A 6940-nucleotide genomic window follows, 5' to 3' on the forward strand; every position below is an offset into this window, starting at 1 on the left:
ACCCTGTTATTTATCCAGTGCAATGCCCCCTGAAAGCAGTAAGGGAAGCCTTCTTGTCAGTTTGGCTTTGACCAGGTATCATGTTATTGAGGTTGAAATTTTACCATAAGATGCTGTAAAATAATAAAATAATTATTCAAACTCTGGGGTACAAAATGAACAATACAAACTGACTTCCACATATAATTTTTAATCAAATTGTTTTCATTCCTTCTTTTCTCATTAAAGATTGCCTTTCATGGGGACTTTTACTATCAGCGCAGAATAAACTTTAATACTGAAGGTGGGACTTTAAAAGCAGGCTATCACTTAGCTAGTTGTACTCCAGAGCCTTTTTCCAAGTTCAGCTCTTGGCCTAATAAATTGGCAGTAGCTTTGCTATTACTTACAGTAACTTTGCAGTAGCTTTGCTATTACAAAAGTAACACAAAGAGGATGATTTACTTTGAATACCCAATGACGTATGGATAGTTTTCATATGATTTGATAATGAAATATTCAACTAATTTTCTTCAGTGAAGATTCTCAACCTCTAGAGTAAAACCTTTTTTATTTGGCACACAATGCATTGTGTTGAGTTATTAATTTTTCTACATATTATAAAAGCAAAAATAGGTAAACCAATATACATTTTTTCCAGTCTGGCTAACTAATGTTGCTATAGATATAAACACTATTTTAATAAGCTATTTGTTGCCTTTATCATGACACTAATATTGTGTTTCCGATAGGTGCTTTTTTTAAAATATAAGTACTTTTCTAAAAATGTCTCAATTTTTTGGAACTGCTACAAACACAGAATAATTAATACAATAAATAAATAAATTCTACAAGCAATATGAATATATATATTTTTTATTTTTACATTTGGTACAAAAATAAAATAGTCAAGGAGAGGGGGTAGAGGGCTAAACTTTATTTTTCTACTTTCAGATTTGCTTCAGCAATTCTGTGTAAACAAACAGATACATTGTAATTAGTTGTTCCCCACAGCTGCAGTGATTTACAGCATGTCAAGGTTTGCACTAGGTCTGCATTTAAATGTTAAGAAATACATAAATAAAAACATGTAAAAAAAAAAAGAATTTATATTCTGAATACTATCATTAAATTTATTAAACGCATATTTCAGAATACTTTTTGTTATAGCAGTGCTTCAAGCAAATTGTAGGGAAACTGCAAGGAATCATTATCTTAGCTATAACATAAAATACAATAGTGAAATCATTTTTCTGCAAGAATAAAAGTGGAGAAGAAAAAGGTTTTACTAGACAGGAAAAAAAATGCATGCGAATACAGGCAAGCAGACAAAACCTTCACTGTTCACCTACTAATGCATATTTTCCCACTCACTAGATGGAGACAAAATGCTCACCTTGCATCTCTAGAAATGGCAGTATAAAGCAAGGCATATATATATATAGAGATAGTGCAGCAATCGCCTGGACAGTAATGATTAGTTGTCTAAGGCCGCATTCACACCTGAGCGTAGCATTTTCGGTCGTTTTTTCCAGCGTTTTGTCGCACGTTTTGTCGCGCGTATTAACACGTATTTGCGCGTTTTGCATACAGCGTTGTCCAACGTTTTTGAACTTCGTCGTTTTTTATTTTAGCCAATAGGAAAAATGCTCATCTCTTTCATCATTTGTTGCTATGTTTGTAGATTCTTTTTATCTTTTTCCTGGGTGAATATTCTATTTCACAGAACAGATTAAAGCGACAAAACGCCCGTAGAAACGCTTGTTGTTGCGCTAGACGCTTGAATCGAGCGTTTCCATTAGTTTCTATGGGAATACAAATGTTCAAAAACTCCCAAATCAGCCCGAAGCTTCAGGCGTTCGGCTTCAGGCGTTTTGGAGAACCATCTCCATAGAGAATAATGTATTTTTCCCCCTGTAGCGTTTTATAGCTTCAGGCTTCAGGCTACAAAACGCTCAGGTGTGAATGCAGCCTAACATGTACAGACTGGTGACTGAATGGTCAGTTTATATGTCGCAGTCTGTGCTCCCTACAATACTATTCAGATTCACTCTACAGGTTGCAGTAATAGCATGAGCAAGAACAAGAAATAAATGTCAGCTTTAATGACGAATTGTACAGTATGAAACCATATCCGCACAACTACAAATTGTTATTCCTAAAGAACATCCCTATCATGTTATACCAAGTTAAGGTATCTTGCATCCTTTGTCTTTAGTCAAACCAAGATTGAAGAGTATGACCTTCAGAGAGAGCGTCTTCAGCGTAATTGTATTACAATGCTTGGCTCGCTAGTAGAACAGCACTGAAACAAATGGCTTTGTCTTGCTTTGTACTTAGTCTTTAATCAAAGAGATATATATTTCACAACATGTTTTTTCTTTTATTCAGCCTTTCAGCAATTGCTTGAAATCTTTTATGTGTTATTTTCAATTTGATGTGTTTGACATTAAAAGAGTCAGACAACATGAGGACACAAAAGAGTTCAGAAAATGATCAAAATAGCATCAAACACAACATGAATCTGTTTATCAAACTGCATCACCGGGAAAAAAAATATTCCTGAGCTTTTTTTACTTTGATGTACCAAGCACCTATTTTCCTTTCACCCAGTCCCTTCCCCATGGAGGTATGACATAGTGGAGAAAAATATAGAATTTTAAACTGTGGGGCTAAGCTACGGAAAATGACAAAGCAAAAGGATTTAATGCTTCTTCTATCCTGTATGTTTGACATGCAAGCTGGTTGGTTGCTCCAGGCAACGGCTCCAATTTTTTCATAAATCAGCCTCCCTATTATTCCTGAATCTGGTGCAGCAGTCAGAAATTACTTGTCATAACTTATTTGTCAGTGATCCCCCTAGGGGTTACGAATTCTCCATTACTACTTTGAAATAGAGGCATTATCACAATCTTCTCGCCTTCTAAGGACTAATTTCCCCTAAAGGAAAACTGTACTTGTAGTGATGATGTTTAATACAAGAATTGTTTTTTTCTTTTTTTATTTCACATCCTTATTTACATTTTCCTCCAAATTTACAAGCAGATACGCCTGTCCGGGAAAAAATAGTGATAAATGGTGTGATCGATTAAGAAACAAATTTCCTCTTGGATCTGGGTTTTGGGTAAAGGATATCTGTGTTATTAATAAATGATTTTTCTACTTTATTTTACGATTGTTCTATGAGTCCAAGTGCCTTAAAAGTCCAATTCTAAGGGGAAATTTGTTTCTTGTTTCAAGTTTAGGATGTGGCACTATATGAAGTAATTACTGATATCTTCCAAATGGTGTGATCAATTATAACATTGCCAGTGATGTTTGAAGCAGACAGCAATGGTGTTGCAGTTACAGTCTTCAAGCTAAGATATTAGTGTGATCTTGTCATGGTGAAATGCAACTACTGCCGTGTACACATGATCAGAAATTCCCACAAGAAATTTTCTGACGGAATGTTGGCTCAAACTTGTGTTGCATACACATGGTCACACAAATCTTGAAGGAAATTCCGACCGTCAAGAACGCGGTGACGCACAAGACGTACGATGAGCCGAGATCAATGAAGTTCAATAGGCAGTTCTGCTCTTCTGTTTGATTCTGAGCATGCATGTTTTTTTGCACGTCGAAAATTGCATACATATGATCAGAATTTCCGATAGGAAAAATAGAGAACCTGCTCTCAATCTTTTGTTGGCAGAAATTCAGACAGCAAAAATCATATGGAGCATACACGTGGTCGGAATTTCCGTCAAAAATCTCACATCGGAATTTCCGATCATGTGTACGTGGCATTACAGAACCATACTGTATCCTTTACAAAAAATAACAATTATATGTAATCTATGTCAAGGGCCTTCCTATACCTTAAACTGGTTATATACTGTATATATTGTATATATGTAGCACCCTCTAGTGTGGTAGATGTAGATAGGTTTGTTATTAGTGCAGGTAAAAATTAGTTTAGCTCAGGGCTAAGACTGAGCTATGAATCTGGGTCAGGGTTTAGTGTCTCATGGCTGGGTGACTCATCCTAGCAGCTTCTCTGGTGCCTTCCCTGGTTTTCTGGCACATGGAGAATGTTCTAGAAATAGTTAGTGGTGCTTGGCATGTTTAAGAGGGCCTCAGCCAATCCTCAGTAAAGGGCTGGCAGTGGGTATCCCACCTCATAAATAGGCATGAGTCATGCCAGGAGGGGCAGTCAGGTTAAATATGGAGCTGGAGAGCTGAGGAGGCTGTCGGTGGCCCTTGAGGGTGCACCCTAGTCTGGGGGGATGGAGAAAATGGGCCTGGGGCTCGGGTGCTGAAAGATTCCTACTAAAACACATGGACGAGGCCCTTCCTGGAGGCAAAGGAGCAAGGAGAGAGGACAGCGGGAGCAGGTCAGCATGTCTGGGAGACCTCTTGAGAGTCAGCTGGGTGGGCTGGTGAGTGTCAGTCTGGAGGAATGTGGGGAGAAGCTAACTTGGTGAGATAGTGAAAGGGCAGCTGCAGCCCGGTGAGTTGGTAGTGGAATCAGTAGCCACAGAAGTGATGCAAGCCAGACACTGATATTCTGCTACACACCTAAGGGGCCTCGGACTCCTGCCTGCAATGGGCAATTGCTTTCATCTGACTGAGTGACTGTCAGGTATTCACAGTGTTGCAGCTAGGTTCGGCAAGCAAGTGTGCTGGAGGAAGAAGAGGAGTTGTTTATAGAGACTGTATATAGGAAGAGTTGTCCCTGAAGTTATTGAAGTCAAATGGGCATCCTATAACTTCCCATCCCTATCCAAGTTATTACACTCAATAAACCCAATAGTGCCTGTGAAAATGTGGCGTCCCTGGCTGTGCAGGGTGGGGGATCCCCAGTTACTTGTGACTCCTTAGGGGGTGCGCTCTATATATATATATATATATATATATATATATATATATATATATATATATATATATATATCTGGGAAGGAAGGCTTCTTTGGGACATCTAAAGCAGAAGCCTGTAAACATACACTTAACCTAGGAATGAGAAGTCAGTAGTAAATCTAAATCTTCTCTTTGATGTAGTTTACTAAAGAGAAGTAGTACACTAAAGTACCACATACCCACCCACCGGTAGCTTTCTAGACAATTAACCTACAACTATTAGGATTGTGAAATAATTAAGCTCTGGGATACACAAGTACACAAGGTTCTTCATACACATTTGTTGACCCTGGGAAATCTATTCATTTAGAAACACACTGTTGTCAGATTCCAGGAGCACAAACTAGTCGACACTTTCTTATTATTAATATTTTTATTGTTAAAAAAAAACAATGGTAATACAAACATTTACTTTCTTGCATTACAAAAAAGAAGAGATAGTTTACAAGGCTGAATTTCAGTGAGGTTGTTTGGTGGTTCTGTTTCAAAAAAGAATTCTAGGAACCATATAACCAATCAGAGAGTTCACAGGGCTAGAGCATTAGCAATATACATAAATGGGATACAGTAATAAAAAAAAATAAGCAGCTTTTTCATCATCTTACCTGTCTGCACCTGTGGCTAGTCTCAAGAGTACAGTATAGACACTGTCAATGTGTGCTGCTGTAATTTATTGACTTGCCAATTGCCACACAGTTATTGTATGATTTGGAAAAAGCGGGATAGGATCTGACTGGTCTAGACTGAGAAGTAATGTTTTTAACAGTAGCACCTCATCCCAAAATTATATATGGGAAAGTAGAACAGTAGCGGGACTATAACGGTGCATGCAGAGACCAATAAAGAAAAATAGAACCAGTACTATAAATTTTAATGATTTATTAAAAAAACACACAAAGTAGCGTCAGGTTGTAAGGCATGTCATAGGCTATAGAAAAGCCTAATACACAGATCGACAGCCCGATCACTAGTACAAAGTTTAAAAAGTTCCCATAACAGACATTAGTACTCTAACAGAGATCGCAACCTGGTTGGTAAACCCTATATATTTCGCCCGGTTAGGCTTCTTCAGGGGTGGTTGAGATCAGAGTTTAGGATTCTGATAATGACATACAGAAAAAGAAAATTAGTAATTTATACATACATACCTTGAATATACATAAACAATGAAAAAAGGAAAAAAAATTATAATAATAAAGTCGCTCAGCCAGTGTATATCACATAATGCCCACCTGCTAGTCCGTAGTGGGAGTAAAAGGTTACAGGGTGCGTATATACCCCGATTTCATCACATGCCTGAAAGATCAGGTCGGATGGGCACAAGTTGACAGCCACAAGGATACCCTAGGCAGGAAAGGGTGAGAGGCCGCTGCGGATGGAATTCACGCAATCCCAAACCATCGGAGGGGCAAGGGGGGGGGGGGGGGGGGGGGGGCACCCAGAAACAGGGTGACCAACTGTGGAGAAGAATAGCAATATCAGTGTCAATTATAATAAAAATGTTTAATAATAATAAAAAAAACTTATAGAAAATAATGAGAGAAAAGTGTACACTCACAGTGCTTAAATAAACAGGTATAGCATCTGTGGAGGCATATGCCCAGCTTGAGACCGAAGGCTTGTCAAATCTGTAACAAGCTAAGTCAAATATTGTGTCACAAAATAGGTAGACAATATATAATTGGGAATCAAACAGAGAAGGGGGGAAAAAAGGGAACACAAGGCAAGAAAAAGAGAGAGAAGTAGACAGCAGTTTACTTCTGTATTGAGAATATCAATATAATGATTATAGTGGTCTTCAGCAAAAAGCTATTCCATAATGCAATCAAAGAATAAAAAAGTTTTTTTATATAATAAAAGATCCACTCATAAGACAAGGTTTAGTTGGAAAAGTAAGCCAAGAAGGAGTTGGTAAGAAGACAGTTGGTGAGGGACTTGATAGTTAGTTTAAAATGAGGATAAGTTTGTATAAACAGCAACAATTAGGCATGATAGAAAAAATACCTGATCACTCGCGCTGCAGCAGCACGGGTTGTCTCCACAGGAGTGTACAGCACACTGA

The 6940-nt window shown here is 37.9% G+C and overlaps 1 long non-coding RNA gene across 1 annotated transcript; it reads right to left on the bottom strand.

Annotated features, from left to right (window-relative positions):
- Positions 1 to 5742: 5742 nt before the first annotated feature.
- LOC120935325 lies at positions 5743 to 6281 on the bottom strand. Its single transcript, XR_005748413.1, has 2 exons — positions 6111 to 6281; positions 5743 to 5977 (listed from the first exon to the last, which is right to left on the bottom strand). It is a non-coding gene; the product is annotated as an uncharacterized LOC120935325 (long non-coding RNA).
- Between the last annotated feature and the right edge of the window lie 659 nt (positions 6282 to 6940).

This window comes from Rana temporaria, chromosome 4 (assembly GCF_905171775.1).
Source record: "Rana temporaria chromosome 4, aRanTem1.1, whole genome shotgun sequence".
In the NCBI taxonomy this organism is placed as follows: domain Eukaryota; kingdom Metazoa; phylum Chordata; class Amphibia; order Anura; family Ranidae; genus Rana; species Rana temporaria.